At 42.1% G+C, this 26,586-nt stretch overlaps 1 protein-coding gene across 1 annotated transcript in view; it reads left to right on the top strand.

The window, feature by feature from the left end:
• Positions 1-26,586, top strand: part of USH2A (usherin) — a 683,333-nt gene that overhangs the window by 398,099 nt on the left and 258,648 nt on the right. The gene's annotated exons all lie outside the window — the stretch shown is intronic.

Here is a 26,586-nt window from a genome sequence, read left to right as displayed (position 1 = left end):
CTGGTTATTGGCTATGTTGCTTTACTTGGGATGCTCCTGTGACTTCCAGGTCCTTTTCTCCTCCCCCATTTGTCCACTAGATTCCCTATGCTTCACCCAATGTTTGGCTTTGAATCTCAGCATCTGTTTCAAGGCACTGCTGGGTGGAGCATCTTAGAGGACAACTTTGTTAGGCTCCTGTCTGCAAGCATAGCAGAGTATCATTAATAGTGTCAGGGGTTGGCTCTCTCCCATGGGGTGGGTCTTGACTTGGGCCAGGCATTGGTTGGACATTCCCTCAGTCTCTGTTCTATCTGCTCTGTCTTTATCCCTGAACATCTTGTAGTCAGGGTGAATTTTGAGTCGCAGTTTTTGTGGGTGGGTTGGTGTTCCCCTCCCTCTACTAGAAGTCTTGTCTAGTTACAGGGTATCCGCTTCAGTCTCTATGGCCCCTTCTGCTAGAGGTCTCTGCTAGAGTCCCTCTCATATCCCCCCAGGAGCCTTCCCCGATTAAGATCTCTAGCTTGTCACAGAGATGGCCCCACCCACAGTTTCTCTTTTCTCTGCAGGCCTTCTGTCCTCCTGCCCCGACTCTCCCCAGGTCTGTTACCCACCCTCATCTCTCTGTGCTCCCTCTCCTATCTTGTTCCCTCACTTGAACGGCTACCTCTATTTCCCCTTCTGAGTGAGATTTAAGCATTCTCACGTAGGCCCTCCTCGTGACTTACCTTCTTTGAGTCTGTGCATTGCTGTATGTTTTTCCTGTACTACATGGCTAAAATCTGCCTACAAGTGAGTACATACCATGTGTGTCTTTCTGGGTCTGGGTTACCTCACTCAGGTTGATTTTTTTCTAGTTCTATCCATTTGCCCACAAATTTCAAGATTTCCTTGCTTATAATAGCTGAGTAGTATTCTGTTGTGTAAATGTAACACAACACAGTTTCTTGATCCATTCTTTTGTTGAGGGACATCTAGGTTGTTTCCAGAATCTGACTATTACAAATAAAGCTGCTATGAACATAGTTAAGCAAATGTCTTTGTTGTATGGTAGAGCATCTTTTGGGTATATGCCCAGGAGTGGTATAACTGGGTCTTGACGTAGAGCTATTCCTAATTTTCTGAGATGGTACCAGATTGATTTCCAAAGTGGTTATACAAGTTTGTACTCCCACCAGCAACGAAGTGGTGTTCCCTTTCTCCACACCCTTACCAGTATGTGCTGTCACTTGAGTTTTTTTTTTTTCATCTTAGCCATTCTAACGGATGTAAAATGGAATCTCAGAGTTGTTTTGATTTGTATTTCCCTTATGACTAAGGATGCTAAACATTTCTTTAGGTGCTTCTTGGCCATTCAAGATGCTTATGTTGAGAATTCTCTGTCTAGCTCTGTGCCCAGTTTTTTAATTGGGCTATTTTCTTTATTTTTTTCTTTTTTCTTTTATTTCAGCAATTTATTCAGATTACCTCTCTATTGTTATCCCCTTACTATTATCTTCCCGTTCCTCCCTCCCTCCCTCTTTTAACCTATTCCCTTCCCCTAGGTCTGTGACAGAAGAGGACCTCCTCCCCCACTATATGATCACAGCCTATCAGGTCTCATTCTGGTAGCCTGCTTACCCTTCCTCTGAGTGCCACCAGGCCTCCCCACCAAAGGCAAGTGGTCAAATGGGGGGCACCAGGGTTCATGTCAGAGTCAGTCCCTACTCTCCACATAACCGTGGACAATGTGCTGTCCATTGGATAGATCTGAATAGGGGTTCTAGGTTTACTGCATGCATTGTCCTTGTTTGGTACAGTAGTTTGAGAAGAACCCGAGTCCAGATCTGCCAGCCTCAATAGTCTTCTTGTAGGTTTCTAGGACCCTCTGGATCCTTCTATTTCCCCATTGTGTTTAATGTTTCGAGTTCTTTATATATTTTGGATATTATGACTTTGTCAGATGTAGGATTGGGAAGATCTGTAGACTCTTGTTTCTTTATGTTGACAGAGTCTTTGGCCTTACAGAAGCTTTTTAGTTTCATGAAGTCCCAATTATTAATTATTGATCTTAGAGCATGAGTTGTTGGTGTTATTTTTAGAAAGTTATCTCCTGTGCCAGTGAGTTCAAGGCTCTTCCCCAATTTCTCTTCTAATAGACTTAGTGTATCTGTTGTTATGTTGAGGTTTTTGATCCACTTAGACTTGAGTTTTGAGCAGGATGATTAAATATGGACCTGTTTACATTTTTCTATATGTAGATATCCAGTTAGACCAGCACCATTTGTTGAAGGTGATGTCTTTTTTTTTCTATTGTATGGTTTTAGCTCATTTGTCAAAAATCAAGTGCCAATAGGTGTGTGGGTTTTTTCTGGGTCTTTTATTCAATTCCTTTGATCAACCAGTCTATTCCTATGTCAGTACCATGCTGTTTTTTGTTACTATTGCTCTGTAGTATAGCTTAAAGTCAGGTATGGAGATAGCTCCAGAAGTTCTTTTATTGTATAGGATTGTTTTAGCTATTCTTGGTTTTCTGTTTTTCCATATGAAGTTTAGAACTGATCTTTCAAGGTATGTAAAGAATTGTGTTCATATTTTCATAGGGATTGCATTGAGTCTATTGATTGCTTTTGGTAAGATGGCAATTTTTACTATGTCGATCCTACTGATCCATGAGCATAGGAGATCTTTCTATCTTCTGATATCTTCTTCAGTTTATTTCTTCAGAGACATGAAGTTCTTGTCATACAGGTCTTTGACTTGCTCGGTTAGAATGACACCAAAATACTTTATATTATTTGTGGCTAGTGTGAAGGATGTAGTTTCCCTAATTTCTTTTTCAGCCCATTGTCATTTGTATATAGGAGGGCTACTGATTTTTTAAAAATTAATCTTGTATCTGGCCACTTTGCTGAAGGTGTTTATCAGCTGTAGGAGTTCTCTGGTGGAATTCTGGGGGTCACTTATGTATACTATCATATCATCTACAAATTGCAATACATTGAATACTTCCTTTCCAATTTCTATCCCCTTGATCTCCTTTCATTGTCCTATTGCTCTGGCTAGGACGTCAAGTACCATATTGAAGAGATTAGAGAGAGTGGGCAGCCCTGCTGTGTCCCTTCCATTTAGTTTGATGTTGGCACTGGCTTGTTATATATAGCCTTTATTATATATAGCCTTTATTATGTTTAAGTATGGAACTTATACCTCTGATCTCTCCAAGACTTTTATCATTAACATGTGTTGAATTTTGTCAAAGGCTTTTTCTGCATCTAATGAGATGACCATGTGAATTTTTTTCCCCTTCAGCATGTGTATATAGTGGATTCCATTGATGGATTTCATATGTTGAACCATCCCTACATCCCTGGGATGAAGGCTATTTTATGGGGGATGATATATTTGATGTGTTCTTGAATTTAGTTTATGAGTATTTTATTGAGTATTTTTCCATCAGAGTTCATGAGTGAAATTGGTCCGAAATTCTCTTTCTTTGTTGAGACTTTATGTGATTTAGGTATCAGGGTTTGGTAGAGTTCCTTCTGTTTCTATTTTGTGGAATAGTTTGAGGAGTGTTGGTATTAGTTCTTTAAATGTCTTGTAGAATTCTGTGCTAAAATCATCTGTCCCTAAGTTTTTGTTTTGTTTTGTTTTGTTGTTTTTTGTTTTTGGTTGGGAGACTTTTTATGCTTCTATGCTTCTATTTCATTGGGGCTTATAGGACTGTTTAAACTGTTTACCTGATAAGTGAAATCTACCAAGAAAAAATCATTCTTTTGGTTTTCTTTTCCTTTTTAGATTCTCACATTTTGTGTAATACAGGCTTTTGAAGTAAGACCTAATGATTCTTTGGATGTCCTCAATGTCTCTTATGTGCCCCTTTTCATTTCTGATTTTGTTAATTTGGGTACTCTCCCTCTGCCTTTTAGTTAGTTTGGCTAAGGGCTTGTCTATCTTGTTGATTTTCTCAAAGAACTGCTTTAATTGCACCCCATAAGTTTGGGTATGTTATGCTTTTATTTTCATTGAATTCTAGAAAATCTTTAATTTTTTTTCTTTATTTTGTCCCTGACCGAATGGTCATTGAGTATGAAGTTGTTCAGTTTCCATGCGTTTATAGGCTTTCTGTTGTTTCTGTTGTTGAGTTTCTGCTTTAATCCATGGTGGTCTGATAAGATACAGGGAATTATTTCAGTTTTCTTGTATCTGTTGAGATTTGTTTTGTGAACAAGTATATGGTCAATTTATTTTCGGAGGTAATGTCTATCTTTATTGCTGAGGTGTGTTTTTTTTTTAATGTGGCAAAATGACAGGTTCTGTTTTAGCATCCATTCTGTTAGCCTGTAGCTTTTTATTGGGGAGTTAAGGCTATTGATATTGAGAGGTATTAATGAACAGTGGTTGTTAATTCCTGTTAATTTGATGGTGATGAGAGAGAGAGAGAGAGAGAGAGAGAGAGAGAGAGAGTGAGCATTTTTCTTTTGGTTTTGTAGACTTGGGGTTATTTACTTCCTGTGTTGTTCTGGGTAAAGTTAGCCTCCTTGGGTTGGAGTTTTCCTTCTAGTATCTTCTTTAAGGCTGGATTTGTGAATAGGTGCTCTTTAAACTTTTTTTTCATGGAATATCTTGTTTTCTCCATCTATGGTGATTGTAAGTTTTGCTTAGTATAGTAGTCTGGGTTGACATCTGTGGTCTCTTAGTGTCTGCATGACATCTGTCCAGACCCTTTTGGCTTTCATAGTCTCTGTTGAGAAGTCATATGTAATTCTGATAGGTTTGCCTTTATATGTGACTTGGCCTTTTTCCCCTGCAGGTTTTAATATTATCTCTTTGTTCTGTTCATTTAGCATTTTTATTGTTCTCTGGCAGGAGGATAGTCTTTTCTGGTCCAATCTATTTGGTGTCTGTAAGCTTCTTGTTTGGTTATAGGGCTCTCTTTTTTTAGGTTGGGGAAGTTTTCTTCTATGATTTTGTTGAAAATATTTTCTGGGTCTTGAAGCTGGGAACCATTGGGAACTTTTTAGATTTAATATTTTCTTTTACTGATGTTTTGGTTTCTTCCATCGTGACTTCTACACCTGAGATTCCCTCTTCCATCTCTTACTTCCTGTTGATGATGTTTGTGACTGTAGTTCTTGTTCTCTTCTCCAGGTCTTCCATCTCCAGGATTGCCTCAGGTCATGTTTCCTTTATTGCTTCTGCTGCCATTTTTAGATCTTGAATAATTGTATTTGTGTCCTTCTCCCATTCGATTGGATTTTCCTGTATTTCATTGAGGGATTTATTTTAGTCTTTCAGTACCTCTATCATTTTCATAACATGAGATTTAACATCGTCTTCTTGTGCTTTAGCTGTGTTAGGGTATCCAGGGCGTGCTGAAGGAGGATGGCTGGGTTCTGGAGGTGCCATATGGCCCTGGATTTTGTTGCTTGTGTTCTTATGCTGTCCCCTAGCCATCTGGTTGACCCTGGCCTTAGTAAGTCTGTTGGTGCCTGATGATAGTAGGCCTCTAGGATTGTAGGTAGAGCTGGTAGTCCCAGGTGGTGGCAGACCTCTGGTTTTCCTTGGTGGTGGCAGGCTTCCAGAGATATAGGGAGAACTGATAGTCTCTGATGGCTGCTGGTCTCTGGGATTGCAGGTGGAGATGGGGTCCAAAAAATGGGGTGGGCTGGGAGCTGTTAGACCCTGATGATTATTTCTCTCTGCTGCTCCCTGATGTTTGGTGCTGTTTCCTGACAGCTGCTAGTATCCAGGACTGTTGTTACCTGATGTTTGCCTGTCTCTAGGACCGCATATGGTGATGTGGCCCAGGAAATGGAGTGTGCCCAGGAGATAGGGAGCAGAGCACACTGTGGGGAGGGGGGGATTACCCAAGGTAGACCACTTCTTTTCTGTCAGGCACTGTTGTTTCCTGGTGGCTTCTGGTCTCTGGAATTGCAGGTGGGGTAGGGTCTGGCTCCAGGAGATGGACCACCCATGGGAGCTGCAGCGCCCTGCCTGGGTGGGGCTCTGAAGGCTATGGGATGATTGCACCTCTGTATCGAGGCTCTAGTAGGCCAGGAGTTGCTTGTTGTCTGACATCACCTGCTGTCTGATGGCTACCTGCATCCAGGACTGCAAATGAGGATGGGGCCCAGGAGATGGAGAATGGAGCACACTGGCATGGGGCGGGGGGTGGGGGGAGAGGATTTGGCACAGACGGTCCTCCAAAGCACACTGAGCCTCTCAATTTGTCAAGTTTTGTTAATTTTTTTCGATTTTAACAACGTATTTGGAAGAAGATAGGAACATCAGTATTCAGGGATTATTAGAGAGTTGTGAAAAGGTATAGCCCCTTTGCAGAACATACTCACAATATCAGTCTTTAAATATAGGTCCTCTTTATAAGGAGCAGAGAGTGGCTATTACAATAGGTCTCTCATTTACACACTGAATAAGCACTTTATCCTAGCAACCACCCTACCCCCTTTCCTGTATAAAATGCAATGCATTCTGGGAATGTTTACTTTAAATATTTCTACTCAACAGTGGTGCAGTTTGAAACAACCACAATCATTGATCTTAGACAAGCAGTCAACTGCATCCTGTGCCCCACCTACTTGTGAGGTCTAAGTGCTAAGGAGAAATCTTCCCCCAGACTGGCATTCACAGCTCCTGGATGGAAAGCGCATCTCAGAGTAGTGAGACTCTCAGCTGAAGCTTGGCCATGTGGGCTTCCTGAAAACACCCGCAGATGCAAGGCAAGGAGATCTAGTGTTTGCCCTGCAGCCAAACGTCCTGGCACTGAGGAGCCTTAATCAACTATGAGCTCCTTCCTTAGTGTGTACACTTAGATCACTCTCAGTTTATAGCAATATAGTTTGGATTCACAAAGGAGCTCATCTTGTACATTGAAGCCAAGCCTGTGCAGTCTAATAAGTTCTCTCTCTCCGTCTCCGTCTCTGTCTCTCTCTCTCTCTCTGTCTCTCTCTCTCTCTCTGTCTCTGTGTGTGTGTGTGTGTGTGTGATAATGACTCAGTCAAAATATCACATTTTTATTGCTCACTCAATGCACATGTGGGGCTGTGTTTGCTAATACAAGGATCAAAATGTAAAAGGAAACGGAAGAAACTAAGCCATGGCTTTATGGGTGTGCGGCAGAGCTGAGGCCCACTGTTTTACAGTGGCTTACACCATCTGGGATCAGTGTGAGCATTGAAAGTAAGTACCCGAAGGTCCAGATTTAGGAGGTAACCCTTCACCCAAAGAGGAAATAGTATATTAAGAGCCAGAGTGTGCACCACTTTATTGCCACCATTAGGACTTACTTTCTCCCATCATTAGATTGTTGTTGATTACAATTAGGAATCTTATTGCTTTGAAATGATCTTTTTTATGACCTTGTGGCAGTTTAAAGGTGATACCTCATTGATTAAATAGGTTTTAGTTCATGCTTCCTTTTACTTAATGAGCTGAAAACATATTATCATGATTTACACATAAAAATCATGCTGAAAAGCATGTGGCATTCAGTAGAATATGTGTGTTTAAGTAGAATTAAATTAGTACTGAGAGTTATGAAAGAAATCTTGCATGCCTTCCAGTGAGCTGTGCTTCATACCGAGGTGGACAGGAAATGAGCCAGCACGCAGAAGGGAACTGACTGGCAGGCGCGCTCCTCGCTCCTGCGTGCTACTTGTTTCTGGGTTCCGTTTGGCTGGTACAGTCACTGCCGTTTCTTTGCATCCAGTGGCCCACCTCTATGGTGAGGCTGATTTCCAGGCATCTTCCTATGCTGTATAATGTAAAGTTTGAAATGAAATGGTAGACTATGATTTCTTTTCAGATATGTGTAAAACACCATTACAGAAAATTTGGGGGTTGGGAGGATGCCATTGATTTTTTCCTTTACCTAATATTTGCTATCAAACATTGTCTGGGGTGTTGGGGAGAGATGGCTCAGCATGTAAGAGTGCTTACTGCAGAGACATGAGGACCTGTGTTTGGGTGTGTAAAAGCTGGTCACGAGTGCCTGCCTGTAAGATACCTGTATCTAACTGACCGCTTACCCTAGGACAAGAATAATGAGATGAAGGTTTAGTAAAAGGTTCTGTCTCAGGGAAGTAAGGGGGGGGGGTGAAAGGTTGTAGCAAAATACTCAATGTCCTCCTCTTCTCCCTACACAAGCACATAGGGGTGCAAACAATCTCAACACACACACACACACACATACACACACTTGCACGAATAAACCCACCTATTCCACCAGTTCATCAGCATGCTTTCTATCTCTCACCAGCCTCGTCTGAGATTCAGTCTACAGCCCAGACTACACTCTTGTGCATTAAAGTTATCTGTTTAATTTGACCATCACAGTTTCGGCTATAAAATCCTATGTAGCAGGGACTGATCCTTGTTCGTTTTTTATCATCAGTGTGCAGATCAAACCTGGCACGTGGTAGGTGTGTGATGAATAATTGGTGAGTGCATGAATAAGTTTGGCCAGGTCAGCTTAATGAGGGGCAGGGGAGATGGCTCATGGGCAAAGTGCTTGCTACACAGCTTGAGGCCCTGAATTCAGATCCGCAGCACACAGAATAGTGTGTGCAGCTTTGAATGTCTGTAACCCGGGAACTGTAGAGGGGGTTAAGACAGAAGGCTTGTCATAGATGGTTTGCCACCTGCCAGCCTAACCATCAGCTGACTGCAGTTCAGTCAGAGACCCTGTTTCAAGGGAATAGGATGGAAAATGACCAAGCAGGAGATCCAAATCCTCCCCTGGCATCCACTTGAGCATATAGACATGTGGGTCTACACACATGTGCATCTGCTGCATGCACACACAGAGATGAACAGCTCGACGGCCGTTAAGCTATTGGGTTATCATTCCTCAGTCCCTCGTAGACCCAGGCTCCACCTAAAGAGCTTTAACAGTCAGCGGCAAAGCCGTGTGCAGGTCTGCAGTGGAGGAAGGCTGCACTCACGAGCATCCAGCTGCAGCCCTGACCCGAGAAGGGGAATAAGAAACAGTCCCACGTGTCACAAGCTCTGTTACTTTTTCTCAGATGAGCGTGAGATGAAGACACCTTAGCTTATGCAGGGATTTGGGAATAGGAGACAAGGGGACACAGTATGAAGAATTCTAAATGCCAAGCTGGAGAAATGGCTGAGCACTTAAGACCACAAACTGCTCTTTCAGAGGACCTTTCAACGTTTGGTTCCCAGCACAATGTCAGGTGGCTCACAACTACCTGTGACTTAAGCGGCAAGGGATTGTTTGCCCCCTGCTGGACTCTTTTAGCATTGCACAGCATTCTCAGGTGCATGCACAAGGGTATGCACTATGTGTGTGCACCCCCCTACACACACACACACACACACGCGCGCTCGCACACAGACACAGGATCCTAATGACACATCTCTTTTGCTACTATCCAACTCTTTTGCTGATGGGAAAAAACACAGGTAAGAAATACAAGGCTGGAGAGATGGCTCAGCGACCCAAGAGCCTGCAGCACAGGCACAAGGACCTGACTCCATCTCCAGAAACAGGTTTTAGATGCCAGGTGTGACAGCTTTTGTTAGAAAGCAAGCACAGAGGAGCAGAGTGGCCAGACAGCCTAGCTGAATTAGGGATGTCCAGGTTCAGAGAGAGACCCTATCTCCAACAAAGGGAGGAAAGTGACCAAGGAAGACACCTGAAGTCAACCTCTGGCTTCCACATGTACATGTACACACATGCAGACCCATGAACAAAGACACACATGTACACACACAGGAAATCTGATGAACCCATGTTATTTTAAGTTAGGAATGAAAGACAGCCATTGCTCCTGGGAGCTAAGTGTATACACAAATGGTTGCCAATCCACAAAACCCTGTATGTAAATAATAATAATAATAATAATAATAATAATAATAATAATAATAATAATAATAATAAATAACAACAACAACAACAACAACAACTTTTAGTATCTGAGATTCTCATGGAGTATGTCTTGTTTTCATATGTGCAGCACAGCCCCATGTTCCCCACGTTCTCAGGATTCTGAAATCCTATAATCACTGCATTTTATATTATTTCTAAAGCATAACACTCCTACTTGGTGCTAAGATACTTTAGGAAATGAAAGATTGCTTTCCTCCAAGCTCTTCAATAGCATTATGGTACAAGTTCAAGAGTTCTAGGCAAAGCGTTAAAAAAAAAATAAAAAGAAATCCAAATGTTAATCCATAAATATGAAACCTCCCTGTGACCTTTACTCCCCCTAAGGTCTGGAGTTACTAATGGGGTTAGGATTTCAACGCTTAATGGGGCTCGGTGCATCTGTGTTTTGTATGCATGGAACTCAGTGTTCGGTTTAATAAGTGGTTGACATTGGTGATGTCCCTTAATTTGCTTAAATCTAATTGGCTCTTTTATCAGTCAAACCTGTATGGATTGGCAATTGATCAGAAGGGGTCAGCCATGACTCTGCATGTAGTTAAACGGTGGAAGCGCCCGCTAAAGCCACGGTGGCCGGATAATAAGCAGAGGATGAACAAATGAAGTTAGAGGCGGAAGGCAATGGTGCTCCCAAGTTCTGCGGGATCTTCAAGTTCAGAACAAAGGCATTATGGAGTGTATAAATTTTAAATACACTGCATTTTGCCTCCAGACTTAAACCTTTTTTTTTTCCAGATGAACTGAAATCTTGTCTGAAACTGTCTTTGTTACATCAAAGACCTACTCAGAGAGCGGAGAGGGATGGAAGAGGCATAAAAGGGCATAGTTTAAAATGATTACTGACACACTTCATACTGACGAGCTATAGCTGGATTGTTTTTTTTTTTTTTAATAAATGTTTCATGTTTTTCCAGAAGGAATTGTTTTCTTCTGTTTACCTAAGTGGCTTCAACGTAAGCACGGAGGGAGCTCAGAACCACCCGTGCTGCTAAACTCCGTCCAGTTTTCTCAGGCAATAAATAATTGGTGATTTCAACTTTTCAACTGATTAGAATTACTACAACTTAGAAGCTCCATTAAAATATGAGGCTCGGGAGGCCATTGTTTTCTGAAGTGTGTTCTCCAAAAAGGGAGGTGGCTACAAGTGGCTCATGCTTAGGAGTCTTCCCATCACCCTCCCCCTCCTCACCTGACACAACAGTGAGAGTAGTGGAAACCACTAGGGTTAGAGCGTACATCATGAAAGTAGACTGTGGAGTTGCACAAATATGGATCTAAATCCACCGCTGACTAGCTGGCTGAGTTGCCATGGGTACACTCCCAGTGCGCCTCACCCTCAGTTTTCACATCTGTGAATTGGGCTGGCTGAGGATTCCCACCTGATAGGATTACCTGGCAGATGCCTCAACAATATGCTCATTTGCTTATGCAGGGACCATTCAGTGCTTGCTTCCTGCATTGCTGCATTGCATCCATGTTTTACTTGCATGTATGTATTTATGTGTACACATGCTTGTCTAGTGCCAACGGGAATCTGAAGAGGGTGTCAGAGTCCATTGTTGTAGTTAATTCACATTCGGTGCCCATTTGTTGCTGTTAATTTTCCAGTATGGCTTAATAATATTTATTATCATACCCACAGTTATTATTATGACCATATTTTTCTAACCCGCTAGCAATCAATCAAGACACAGACATCTGTTATATTTTAAAATAGCCTTAGTTAACGTGGGGCAGGGCAGATATTAATCCCCTGAACTACTTTCCATAGTGGGGCAGGTATGGAATTCCTGCCCCAATCCCATGTCATCTGGTTCTAATAATTTCTATCAAGCTACCTCCTAACCATAATCCCATATACTTGCTAATGTTCTTCATCTGGGCCAAATCCTCCATCCACACCAGCCATGTGCTTCTCCTCCACCTAACCCACGATGGCACAACCTTCTTCTCATCTTCTCCTCGAGTCTCTCTCCTTCCCAGGATTCTCTCTGTCTCTCCAAGCCTGGGAACGTATTTGATTTGCCCTACCCAGGTGTGATGCCCTTTTATTCCTCAAATCAGTTAGGCTCTAGGCAAGGTACAGGTGGGTCACAGAGACAGCAAGCAGTAATTAGCATCAAAATACATCAGACCAACCTCCAACAATTCCCCTTTTCTTTCTAAATAAAAGGCCATTTTTTTTAATATACAGTAAGAACAATTTTGAAAAATTATAGAAACCAAAAGGTAAGACTTAAATATATAATGTCTAATCAAAAGGTATTTGGAAACTTTGAAGAAACTATAATCTATTCTATCTTGGTGGGTCTAAAGTTTTGAATCTAAATCAATATCTATTAAAGCTTATAGCTATCAACCTAAAAAATATGTATCTCTTCTTGACTCCTAAAAAACTAAGTTTAATTTTAAAACTAACTATCTGGTCTTCAACCCCATCAGAGACTTGAGAAGGAATTAATTTAATTACTTGAGTAAGCAGGAAATACAGGTTAGCCTCTTCCAAAATGGAAAAAAAAAATGACAGAAAAGACAGTTTGCTGCCTGAAAAGTCACCCAAAACTCTCTCTAACATTGGGGCATCATCTTCATCCTTCTGGCCCAATATATGTGACAGAAATAATTTGTGAAGCAGGAACTATTGAGTACTTGTTCAACATGTCTTGGCAGAGTTTGGCTGTCAACTCTACCTGCATCCAAGCTTGTCCATTTTAGGCAAAATCCTGTCTCTGGAATATACAAAGACATTTTTGCCCAGTGGCTTGTTTGTCACTTTTGAAGCCATCTCCATAAGGAGGTTCTTCGATGCTCACCATCTTCTTTGAGGTAGGCTGGGTGCTGCCAGGAGTTAACCTGTCTTATTATCAAAGAATCCTCAAAATAATAAAAACATTTTAAATGCCATATTCTGTAGGTCTCTGAGGTGTTTGAAGACCATATCTAACTATTTTACCTTATCTATCTGTAGAATCATATCTATCTGTTAAACCTAGGATGTATATTTCTGTACTTGACATGACCATGAGTTGATCAACTAGCAATTGCCTTGTAATACTTAATTATTCTTAACAGCCTGCAATATCGCTATCAGAGTATTGAAAGTAAACCATGTATCATTTGAGTTGTATGTGCACAATACCTCATATTAGGATAGAAATATATTTTGTGAAGAATAATATTAAATTTGAATTCTATTTCAATGTATCAAAATTAAACTCATTTGGCGTCAACATACAAAATCCTATATCAATGAATTAAAATTAAGGCCTTAAGTTAAGGCATGGATTCAGTGATCTACTTTTTGTCCTATCATCCCTTCTTATTTCCATATATCCCTTTCTTTTCAACCCCCATCTCCATACCTAAAACAGAAAGATAAAGGAAAAGAGAGAAATCCCCGAGTCTAACCTCGTTTTCTCTCTGCATAAGAACAATAATAATTTATAACCAACTCCCAATGAAAATGAACATCCATAACCCAAGAAGACAACCAAAAACAACCCAACCCCCCCCCCCCTTAAGGGAAATGGGGCATCTTTCTCTTAATGTTTCTTCTGGCTGATTTGGGATGAATAATACCTATGTAGGGGGCCCAGATAAAATTTGGGAAAATGGTTAAACAAGCTAGGAATAGTATTTGTGGTCCAGTCTCTAAATGTTGAGAAATCCCAGGCTTAATATTACTCCTGTGTGGGACAGTCTGAAATGCTGGACCAGTTGGGATCAGGAGCCTTCTTTGAAATTGTCCTTTCCTGGTGAGGAACAACAGCCAAAGCACTTGGGGCTGGAACATGAAGGATGCAGGATGTCAGTGTCCAGCATGCTGAGAGGAATGAATCCCGTCAGGTCTGATCCAGTGTCAGTGACTAGTTCTTTAATTCTGAAAACATATAATTTCCCACAAGCATTATACAGGCCTAAAACTGTGAATGTATGAGGTGTGCAGGATGCACATAACAATTAAGGCTGATTCTCTGCTCTTTGTATGAGCAGAACAAAGACATCTGTAAGTCTTCATCAATGCCATATGAAGAATGGCATCTAATAATAAATCATGGGGATTCGGTAACCAACAAGAAGCCTTGGCTGTGCATGGACATTCATGTTTTAGCCAGTCTCAGAGCTGGTCCCATATAGTGGGATTAGCAGTATAAGTTACCTGCTTGTTCTGCAGTTTGAATTCATGCAAGTATAGACTGACATAAGTTAGCAGTGTATCTTTCATCAAGGTCTGTTTCATTTTGACCTCTTTCAAAGAGGAAGTATAGCAACACCATGACCAATGAGCATACAGTCATTATCATATTGAAGTAAAAACAAGATTATAGAGTTCTAAATGCCCACCAGGCCACTACCTGTTTCCTGAGAGAAAGTTTCCCATTTTAGAGATAGGCTGGTTACCCTGAGCAAAAGAAAGGTCATTAACTAAGCCTTAAATTAACTTCATATAAACTCCCGTCTTATTTTACAGTTTATGCGTACCGTAGGCATCTTGTATCTGTCTTTTTACATTTGTTCTGGGTGTTTTTGCCTCATCTCTTCTCCCCATAGGGGATGGATACTTTCATCTTTTAAGCAAATGTGAATTGTAGCCTTTGAGTTTGGGGGACGAGGCTGACGTGTACTTTGTCACCTGTAAGTCCTCTGTGTCTCTTTGCACCTGGTGTGACCACTACTTGTCCCCTGTGACTCACGTTTTGAGGGATAACCCCGCTGCCAGATCAGTGACACTTCAACTTGGCATAAAAGGCTTTTGACATGGGAGGCATGCAGCTTGCATGTCTGACTCCCCGCCCAAACTTGGTCCTCACACTGACCAACAGAACATTTCTCTTAGGCCAATTACCCTTTGGCACTAGTTCTCTGTGGAAGCTCCACTTTTAAGGAGATTGGCTGGCCTTTTTACAACAGTGACATCATTTTTCCTTACATAAACCTAAAGTTGATGTGTATCCATCCTTTAGATCAGTAAGAACGTATAATCCATTATTAAGAGAAAAGAACTTACATAGTAATTTTAAGGAAAACTTTGTCATTTTGAATCCTAGACTGATTTTGTTAAGTAGCTCATCTTATCAGCAGGAGATCACACCCTGACTTCCTGTGGAGAGTAGGCTGGTCTACCACTCAGTCTTTGTCTCTATTGTGTTGGGATTCAGGGCGTGTGCCACCACCGCCCTGCTCACCTATTTCATCTCAATTCCAGTCAAAAATCTTTAGAAATCTCAAGCAAAAAATCAAGCAGGGAAACAACAAAATTCTAAGTCTTGGGTCAGTTGTGCCAGGTTAGGCTTCAGTTATGAAACCCAGGCCCCATTCCTTGGAATTTAGTTATTGCTATCTCTTTTTGGTGGACCCTTTCCAGAAAGAGCTGGCAAATACCTTGCAGCTAAGGAGTTTTGAATTCCAGCCACTATCAACTCTATGGAGAAGGGTTTGGTTCCTTCCCTTTTTGTTGCCAGTAACTTAGCCTCGCATCCCTCCACGGCTTTCTGCCTTTCTCCCTGAACGTTATTAGAGAGGGCATTAAGAAGTACAACTATGACTAAGCACATTGCATCCATAACAGCCAAAACAAAGCCAAAAAGTACCCAAGAGCCTTCTGCCATGGTGCCTTGGAAAGGGACCATGACAGTTTCTATTCTATTTTTTTTTTTAAGGTGGTTAACTTCATTTCCCAGGCCAGGTTATAAGACTTCCAGCCTCCTAGTTCTGCCTCTCCAACTGGCCATGTGTTCTGCAGCCGTCTCTGCTCTCTAAGAGTTGAGCCCACAGGCAGCCAGGAGCAGCACCTGTGAAATGTTCTGGTCCATGGGCACTCTAAGAGAGCTATTCCTGCCGCCAGACTAGGACAGAACATGACTTTTAAGGGTATGGATGCTTGAATTTAGTTGGGCGCCAATTTGTTGCAGTTATTTTACCAGTTTGGCCTAATAATATTTATTATTAGGCCTATAATTATTATCATGGTGGTATTTTCTAACCTACTAGCAATCAATCAAGACACAGACACCTGTTATATTTTAAAATAGCCTTAGTTAACCTGGGGCAGGGCAGATATTAATCCACTGAACTACTCACCATAGTGGGGCAGATATGGAATCCCTCTCACAATCCCATGCCATCTGCTTCTAGTAATTTCTATCAAGCTACCTTCCATCTATAACCCCATATACTTGCTAATGTGCTTCATCTGGGCCAAATCTCCATCCACACCGGCCATGTGCTTCTCCTCTGTCTAACCCATGGCGGCCTTCCTTCTTCCTCCCTCTCCTCTGGTCTCTCTCTCTCCCAAGATTCTCTTTGTCTCCTCTAGCCCTGGAACCTTAGCCACACCTTTATGATTTGCCCTGCCCAGGTGTGATAGTCTTTTATTGGTCAAATCGGCTAGGCTCTAGGCAAGGTACAGGTGGGACACAGAGACAGCAAGCAGTAGTTAGCATCAAAATATATCAGACCAACCTCCAACATTCCATAGAACTGAAGTCATGCCTTATTTTGAGCACCATGTGGGTACTCAGAAGGGAACCAGAGTTCTCTGCAAAGGCTGTACATGCTCTCAATTACTGAGCCATTGCTCCCCTCCTAGTTCCTCCCCATTTCAAAACAATGGTGTGCAGCCACCTAAAACTTTGAAAACAGAATTTATTAGACTTTTCCTTAAAGGCGATACAAGAAAACCTTTTGTACCAGAAAAATTAATATGGACATTTTCTTTTGGTGTAAAGACCGAGAAATCTAGGTCAATAAAATCATGTCTAAAATGTGTATAACCCAGGGGCCAGGGGGATGGCTTGGTAGGTGAAAGCACTTAGCTCAGTGACCCAAGTTCAATCCCTGGGGCACACATAAGAAGCCGGATGCAGTAGTGCACATGTGCCATGTCCTATTGGTCCTTCAGCAAGATGGAGGTGTAGACAGAAGAATCTGTCAGAAGCTCACAGGCCAACTAGCCTGGAGAACCAGCTGTGGCATGCGGCGCAGAAACAGAAGCAACAAAAGAGAAGTGACTCCTGTAAATTGTCCTCTGAGCAGCACACACATGCCCCAACATACAAACACGATAGATAGATAGATAGATAGATAGATAGATAGATAGATAGATAGATAAAGTGTATAATTCAGTATATAAAGGAACAACCTGTGTTCCTTTCATGTATGGGTGATTTTTTTTTAAAAAAATATTTTCTTTCTAAAATCTGGAACTTCTACCTGTTATTTCTTTTTTAAATTCTGCTACAGCTATCAAACATGTATGGGTTGCGAAGGCAGGAACAATGTTTGGTTTGTAAATTTTTTTAGCCCAAATGGCTGAGATAAAGTCTGTGTTGCCCAGGTGAGGAAGCTGAAGATGCTGCAGCCATTACGATGTGTACAACAGACTTGAGCCTTGTCTTTCCTGTCTCCGGGTCTTTTGTCTGGATAATCATTTTTCAGGGTTTAAAATTAGAGTGAAACCGTCCAAATTACTCATCTTAACTCTTATCAACACTGCCATCACAGTATAGAACAAATATTATTAATTCTTGAAATCTTGACGTCTTTGTATGTGGTATCTAACTTTGTTTTAATCACCGTTTTCAATTAGTTGTTGCAAGGGATAGACAATTCATTAGGAAGAGTAATTAAAACAGGACTTAAAAAAATACAAATAGAGGTTGAGTATAATTCAACTCAGAGCATGTAACTAAATAGTAATATTGCATGTGATTAGATATTTACCCACAAGTTTTTATATGGAGCCAGTGGCTTTCTTAGGAAGCTAGTTAGTCATTTGTAGGTCTAGTATCCTTATTCCAAAACCCACGGGTGGCCATAGTGCATAGTTCATGATTCCCACTTCTAAAGTTAAAGCAGAACCAGTCGTAGGGGAGATGGTCCAGCTGGTAAGAAGGTTTCCTGCTCACCTTTTAAAGGCCTGAAGTTGGGTTTGTAGCACCATATTGGGCAGCACTCAGCCACTTGTCAGCCCAGCTGCTGGGAATGCAATGCCCTCTTGTGGCCTCTGTAGACACTGCACACATCTGTACCTGTGCTTGCATGCATGTGCCCCATGCCACCCCTACACTCACACACACACACACACACACACACACACACACACACACACATACACACACACACACGCCTAAAAAATACAAATAACATCCTTAAAAGGGAAAAAAATATAAGGATAATTAACGGTAACCTAATTACGAGAGTTTTTTTTTTCTGTTTTTACAACCTCATACAATTCTGACAGGATAGTTTGACTAAATCCTAATTTTACATTTCATACAACAATTATTTTTTTGTAGAAACAAATCTCTGTTATCCTCATCATTTAGGTGATGTTTAATTAAGTTATAAAATTACACTGAGGAGCACAGCTGACATTAACACTTTTGGTAAAATAAAACTGTCTCTCGGTGACTGTGTAATTCTATTGGTGTCAGTCTAATTTTTGCCTTTGAGCTCAAAAGATAATTAAATATCCTTCTCCATGCTTGCAGAAGAAATGGAAAACATGTATTAGTCTAGAAAATCAGTTAAGGGTAAATGAAAGAGTGTCTGCTGTTTAAGAGGAGAAAGTAAGGCCATGGGGTGGGACACCCTGCTCTCCCAGCACCTCAAGCAGCACAATTTCAGGAAGAGCTGCTTGTCACATCCTGGGAACTCCTGCCTTAAAAGACGACAGAAATCATGAATGTTTTCCTTCAGTTGACCAGGACCTGAGTTGGAGACTCCTAATGTAATTTGTTCACTTGAATCTATTTTCTCCTTTACTTAAAAAATTGTGATTGTTTATTTATTTACTTATATTTGTGTGGAGGTGCATACAAGGGCACACGTGTAGAGGTCAGAGGGCAATGCAGGCAGGCAATTCTCTCCATCCACCCTGTGGTACCTGGGAAGAAATGCCGACTTTTTTTTTTTACCCATTTCCTTCCATTGCTTTTTTTTTTTTTTTAAGAAATGATTGAGCTGTTTTTCCTATATTTTAATTTCAACCCAAACCCCGTTCTAGAGCCTGAGAGCTCAGCAGACTGTACGTAGCACTACAACAGCAAGCGCCTAATGCAAGCCCGTGCCTGTAGGTATTTCTTCGTAATACGACAACATGCTACTTAAAAACAAACAAACAAACAAACAAACAAACAAAAACCTGATAGTTTTCAGAAAGGTCGGGCTGCCCCTCCCTGCTCACACACCTCTTCAGCACGCGCTTACTTGTTCCCCTCTTTCTGATACGCAACCATCCGCCTTGATTTATTTGCAGTATTTAAGTAGATGCTTCCACGTGGAAGGGGCCACAGTACGTCTTAAAACGTGAAAGAGTTCAAAGGGATGGAAATGTAAAAAGTCAACGGAGAGTTGGAAACAGGACTAAGGAATGGGCTAGTATGGTATATTACAATGTTCAGAGGATGGAAGGAAAGATGAGATTAACCACCTTTTTGTCATATAAGAGCCTCAATGAACACATAGGATAGTGCTGAATGTTCTTTAAAACAACACACTCCCACATAAACAGATGGCTCGTCCTTGCCTTCAGTATATTAAAAACCACACAATTTATATTACACCCGGTTCTTATGAATCTTTAGAATAGTTGTGCATAATGTTTCCCTTCTGTGTATATCTTCCAAATGTGCTGCCATTTTTTTTTTCTCCTGGGGGAAAAAAATCTCAACCCATGCAAGGTAATAAAGTAGGTCAACTCAGCAAATAAAATGTACTTAAATTCTTAATAAAAATAGCGAGCTTTTCAAAACACATGCACCTCCATCCTAGCTTTATTCATGTTTTCTCCTAAATGTTTTATTAGAGTAGAGCCATGGTGTTAATGCCTGTCTTAAATATGAGCTCACATGCCTCACTCAAATTCTTACCTTTGGCTTTCTAAAATGGGTAGTTTCCCTGTGCTAGTTGTGTGTGTGTGTGTGTGTGTGTGTGTGTGTGTGTGTGTGTGTGTGTGCGCGCGCAGGCACACGCGCGCATGCGTGCGTACGTGTACACACACATACACATTTATAAAATTACATATCCTAAGCCAAAGGAGGGGGATATATTTTCACTGCTACAGTTTGTGAAGTTTTCTTTACTTTGTATGCTGATAATCTTGACAGTGAACTTGCTGCTTATAAAAACACTGTAGAAAGGCACAAACTTCTGAGCTGTGGAGAAGAAGAAGGAACTTTGAAGTGCACTTACCCAGCTCTCAATAAGCCTCTAGCCAAGAGCTGGCAGCCTTGCACATTTGCATAATACTCTCCTGTGGTTTACATAGACACACACGCCCCCTCCCACACACACACAATTAAGTACTATCTTTAGAGCATCCTGGGGCAAGGCAGAGGGACCAAAAAAAATAATTAAATGAAAATCACATTTTTTTTCCTGCTGTACCAAGGGAGGCAGATGGGAGGTATTGCCTCTCTGAGTGTCATTGATATTAAAAATCACATTTTTAAAAGGAATAAGTACAATTCTCCTGTCTGCATTTCATCTTGAAAGAAAGGTTTATCTTTAACTTTAAGGTTAAAAAAAAAAATCATGTCGATGTGACGGCTTCACTGTCTTAAGTGAAACTGGAAATTTTATTTGAATTCCTCGAGTGCCCTGAAGAAATGTTGCCTTTATTTCTTAGAAAATAATATTATTCTTTTCTTCTTCGTCTTCTTTTTTTTTTTTTCCCATAGAGCAGCTCCATGCCTGGCTTGCATAAATTCTTGTGAGCATTTACCCACCTGGGTACATATTCCTAGAATCTGAGGCCAATCCTTAACAGAGCTGAGACATTTGAAGGGCTCCTTCAATCTCTTCTTCAACAGTTCCATGAGTGGGAAGAGACCGCCCACGCGGACCCAAAGCTTCTAGAGTCCGCTCTTAATGGAAAGTCAGCCATAGTGGGCACACTCCAGCCAACCAGTGTGCTATTGTGATTATGAACTGATTTGTGCAGAGGAAGCTTCAGTATGCGGGTGGCAATTGTCCAACAAAAAAAAACTGAGAGCACGTAGAGCACGTAGAGCACGTAGAGCACGTAGAGCACGTAGAGCAGGCTTTCCTAAAAGACTGATTCACTAGTGCAGGAAGCCACAGCTGGCCCTCACACTCCTGTGATTGCTTCCGGGGCTCTGCGCCGACTTTCCTCCTTACTGTGATGGACGATGTCTTATCTAGCAGAATGCAATTTATGGCAAAGACAGAAAAAAATGGCTGAATGATGAGGGGTGCAGAGAGGACTTGGGGTTGGGGTTCACCCTCTGGCTCTCAGAATTTATGGGGTCTCTATGCACAATACCCCACCTAATCTGTGGCTCCCCTTCAGTTTCCAGTTATCTGGGGTCAACTGGGGTCTGAATTGTTAAATAGAAAGTTCTAGAAGTAAACAATAAATGAGTTTTAAATTGCCTGCTCTTCTGACCAGCGTGATGACGCCTCATGCTGTCAATTGCCATCTTTGGTCCAGTGTTTCCACCATGTTTATTGAACCCAGATGCTATTTCCTTATTGCCATCCCTGTTACCAGATCAACTGTCCTGTTCTCACAGGGCTGGGTTCAGGCCACCCACGTTTTATTCAAAGGGCAAGAGTAGGGTTGTTGGCAATTAGGGTATGCTGCCTCAAAGTTGTGGTGTTTTTCCTTTAGGTGATAAAAAGCAGATATTATCAGCTTAATGTGTAACTAAAAAGAAGTTACATGCTGAGATTGCTAAAAATCTATGATAAGAATAATCAGCGAAATTAGGGCGAGAGGGCTTTCCTGCTGTTTTGCTGTGCGTTGGTTTGCAATCCCTTGCTGTGCCTCATTTATTCATTCAGCTCCGTGGAAGATGAGTGCACAGATAAAGCACTGTTACACAAAGTCCTCTAGTCTGAGGTTGACTTATCTCCCGGTGTATCTCGGAACACATTGCTCTCAGCGAGGAAGGGCTGCATGGTCTCTGTCCTCAGGGAATGGTGGTGGCTTTTTACTTTTTCCTTCTTTCACAACCTGCCTTCATTTTTCCTGTGGCTACAGGGACATGGGGTCCACTGTTTTGTTTCTCACAGGTGATGTGAACTCCATCAGAGCTATGAAAGGAAGCAGCTTACTCTACCTAGCAGAGGACATGCCACATGCTTAAATCTCAGGCTGTAAAGCTCTCTTGCGAGTTGTTGCCCTGAGAATGGTCTGAAAACATAGCCATCACTGGAGGAAGCAGGGTGGGTGAGAGCCAAGTGTACTGGGCTACTGAACCATATGAAATTATTCCTAGGTAAACTTAACTCTCTTGAGTAAACCTTTCTCTGGTCACTTACACCAGCCACACATCTCTAGAATGCACTGCTCTTTGAACTAGCCATAAATTCCTAAACAGTGTGTCCCTGACCTAAAGGTCATGAGAACTGCCTGACCACTTAGCTGCTGTCTCTATGCCTCTGTAAACATACTGACTTGGTACAGATGTCTGCTGCTGTCTTTCTGTCTATGTCACAAGTGTGGGTTTTGTCTTTGAAAATTCAAACTGAAGGTCAAGGCTGCTTCTTGCTACCCTGCTTGGGACTGCTTTACTGGTGATGAAAAGTCCATGACTTATTCTAGTATCTTGCAAGTTTTTCTCTTTAGGTGCCTCATACTAGAGATAGGTTGGATGCTGGTGCAAGCACTGGCCAAGTGGAACTCTACTGAAGACTAACTCTTTGCTTGAATTTTTCTTTCATGGGAGCCAATTAGTTCCTTTCATGGTTTAAGTCTCTGAGTTGGGCTTTCCTGTTTGGAACACAATGCTCGGAGGGAGGTGGACAAAACAGAGGCCAGTGCCCTCAGCCTTCTTACAGACCAAACCAAGTTAGAAAGCATGACACTTGTGCCAGCTTTTGTCTAAGCTCTCAAAGGAAGAAATTTTCAGAACCAAGCCTGATACAAAGTAAAACAATCACTTCTAAGACTGTATGATGGCTGACTCCCCCTGGAGGTACTCCCTTGCTCTGGGGATGCTCCCTTGCCCTAGAGGTAATCCCTTGCCCTGGAGATGCTCCCTTGCCCTGGAGGTACTCCCTTTCCCTGAGGGTACTCCTTTGCCCTGGGTGTGCTTCCTTGCCTTGGGGGTGCTCCCAGCATTACTGCGTCCCTAGTCTCCTAGGAACCCCTGTCTCCCTTATATGTCTCAGTGCCAAGTTTCTCCAACAACCTTCGTTTTACTCAGCCTCTAGGTTTGACCTCAATGTTCTTCTGTGACCTGAGCTTCTCATAGTTGAACTCTTAAACTGGAGCCCCATCAATACTTCCCACAGTGTGGTCCATGCCAAAGCCAGGGAACTGTCTTTACGTGAGAACTTCCTCCAAGTCCAGAATTTGTCTTTGCTTTTCCCTGAGTATGTGTATGTGGTGCATATGGCTGGTGTCCACCTGTTTGGATGTGTACAGACACATATGCATATGCAGATGAGTGTTCACATGTGAGTACACATGTGTGGAGGCCCCAGGTTGGCATCAGGTATTTATGTTCAGGCACATACACATATGAAGGTGAATATGTACATGTGTGTACACATGTGTGGAGGCCTCAGGTTAACATCAGGTATTTATGTACAGGTACATATGCATATACAGGTGAACGTGCACATGTGAGTACATGTGTGTGGAGGCCCCAGGTTGACCTCAGGCATTTATCTCAATCACTGAGGAAGAATCTCTCTATTGAACATGGAGCTCACCCTTACAGCTCGTCTGGCTAGCCAGTGGTGTGTAGGTGGGTAGAAATCCAAATTCTGGTCCTGCCTCATGCTTGTTATGAATCAAGTGTTTGCACCACTGAGCCACTTTCACAGTGGCTTACCCTCCAACTACTAAACCAGATTTTCTGAGACTGAGGACTGATTTTAATGATACCCTCTTTCTCCTCCCAGCCTAGGTCAATTAGATATTCTAGTGTGGCAGCTGTGGAATCAGAACATCTTTAAAATGCCCATGAAGCAAACATGTCATGTGACCATTTTCAGAACAGTATCCCACATTTGAAATTAGGACACAGAACTCCTGCAGGCAAGTAAGGCCGCCAGGTTTCCATGCCTAGCTAGATTTGAATATAGACACTCTGTCAGAGCTCCCCACCACCACCACCACCACATAGTGTTCCTGAGTGGGACAGAGACAGATATCGTGGGCAGCTGGTTCCAGATGCTGAGTCCCACCTGCAGCACTAGGAAGCAACAGGCTCTGTGTAACGCACCGAGGAACACTAATCGGGCCTACCATGAAGATGCTGTCAAGGAAATCTCATCTGCTCCTGGATTCCTTCACAGAACATCTGTTATCAGGATCTCTATGTAACTAAACCCAAGTCTCTCCCCCCTGGGCTTCCTTAATGAGCATCTCGTGATTTGGTTTTATCTTTATCCCTGATTCCAGGGTCTGCTGCCTATTAGACTGTAAGAGTTAAGGCTTTTCCTTCTAGAAGTTCATAAACACAACTCCACAGAGTATCCTGATGTAATTACCAGTTGCCGAGGGAACCATTAAGATGATGTAGTGTTTTATTTGACAAAAAGAGGTCTTTGATGCAGTGGTTATTTATACCATGGAAGCCCTCACTGGGTGCAGGTGTTTCTCTTTTACTTTTTTGTTAGCACATATTAGTTGTATAAAATAATGAAATTCATTGTGGTTTGCATACGTGCAGAAAGTGTGCTTTGATCATATGAAAACTCAGTTCTCACCAAGTCCGAGAGGAAACTGCTCTTCGATCTTTGCTTCTGCACAAGTTGAGGAAATGAGGTCGCCTTGTAACTAGGCCATTAAGATCATACAACTGTTGGTGTTCTGTTCAGGAAGTTGTCTTAGCCTGGTGGCACTCAGAGGAAGGATAGCAGCATACCAAGAAGAGACTTGATACCCTATGAGCATAGACAGGGGGTGGAGGTCCCCCTCAGTCACAGACATAGGGGAGGGGAGTAGAGGGAAAGCAGGAGGAGGGAGGAATGGGAGAATACAAGGGATGGGCTAATAATTTAGATGTAATATGAATAAATTAATAAAATATTAATAAATAAAGAAAAAAGAAAAAAAAAGATCATGCAACTGATGAAAGAAAAGACTAACTCCACAGGCCTGCCTAACCTCTCTTGCAGAGATGGCACACCGTTTTAGGCTCTGCCCGTAGATGGGAGCTGAGGAAGTGACGTGACTCTACAACTGTGTCGAATCTAATTGCAAGCCTATCGATTGGTTGAGTCATTGAGAGTTGAGGACCTGGAGGAGGGTCTGGAGTACATCCCTGAGTAACTCACTATGGCTGCTTTTCAGTTTATCATCCGAATAGTGAGGGAGCAATGCACAGAACTGCAGCTCACAAGCCTTGCAAAGGAGCACGGCGCAGGAGCAGTGTAGAAGGCAAGAGGGCAACCATCCCGGCCCGTCCATTCCCAAGGTGGTGACAAGGATGAACTCTCCACCAAGAAGTTAACCAACCTCTTTCACATTCACCCATGAACTTCTACCACATACTCGAATTATTAAAAATATAAGATAGTTCTGGAAAAAAATTCTCAGCCTAAACATGCTTGCCACACAGGCCTGGCGAGCTGAGCTGATCACTGGAACCCACATAGAGGTGGAAGGGAGAGCCAGCTCCACAGAGTTGTCCTCTGCCCTCCGCAGACATGCCATGGCTCACTTGCCCGTTTGTTACACATCATACATACACACAAAACAATACTGCGTTTGTATTTTTAAAATAATATCTTAAATTAAATGTAAAAAGATTTAAAGTCTATACATTCAGAAGAGAATGCTGAGTCAGCTTTCTGTGACCCTGCTTAGAGTCCTCTCCTCCTCTTCCTCCTCCTCCTCCCCCTCTCCCCCCTCCTCCTGCCCCTCCTCCCCTTCCTCCTCCTCCCCCTCCTCCTGCGACAGCATCTTTTCTGTACTTACAGCTCATTGAACACTTCAACTGGGAATGTACTGTTCTTTCTTTGACTCCTGTGTGAAAATTTAGATTTTTCTCTTCTATTTGCTGTTGCAGAAGATGCGTGCAGGTGTTGCAGAAGTTCGTTAGAGCATGTTCAGATGCATTTACTCAGTGTTAGTATGTCACAGTGGTGTCATTATTGTTAATTGCTAACTTGTCGTCTCATTGGGCCCATATTAAGTTTCAGATCTTCCAGTTAATTCTCTCTGTGCCTCAGAGGAAATTAGTGGATCTGATCTTCTGATCGAGCATAGCATGTGCCCGTGAAAAGACATGCAATTTATCTCATGAAACTAACTTTTTGAAAACTTTATAAAAACAAAAGAGTCTTTAAAAGTGTACTTCTGTAATGACAATGGCAGATGAATGAACGGCCTTATTACTAAAACATATTTTCGTGAGCAGTTTTAACACCCTGCACTCTGTCAGAAGCATTTGCACACTGTCAAATGTTCTAGAATTCTCCATTGGTAGCCGCCTCACTATGCACTCCATGGAATGGCCACACCAGTGCCCACCATGTCTTCATAAGGAAGGAAGAACACCTCTTCATCAGAATCTGAATCTGGGGCCTGGAGAGATGCCTGGCTTAGTTGGCAAAGTGCATGCATACAAGCAAGAAGACCCAAGTTAACTCTTGCAGCACCCACACAAAAATGTCATCCACAAGCACAGATTGCTGTAATCCCACTGCAGTGAATGTGGAGAAGAGCCTTTGGGGCTCGCTGGCCAGCCAGTCTAGCCTAGTTGGCAAGGTCG

Source organism: Acomys minous (assembly GCF_964271855.1).
Source record: "Acomys minous genome assembly, chromosome: 1".
Lineage (NCBI taxonomy): Eukaryota > Metazoa > Chordata > Mammalia > Rodentia > Muridae > Acomys > Acomys minous.
Note: the sequence above shows the minus strand (reverse complement) of the source record. Positions and strands in the feature narration are given on the sequence as shown.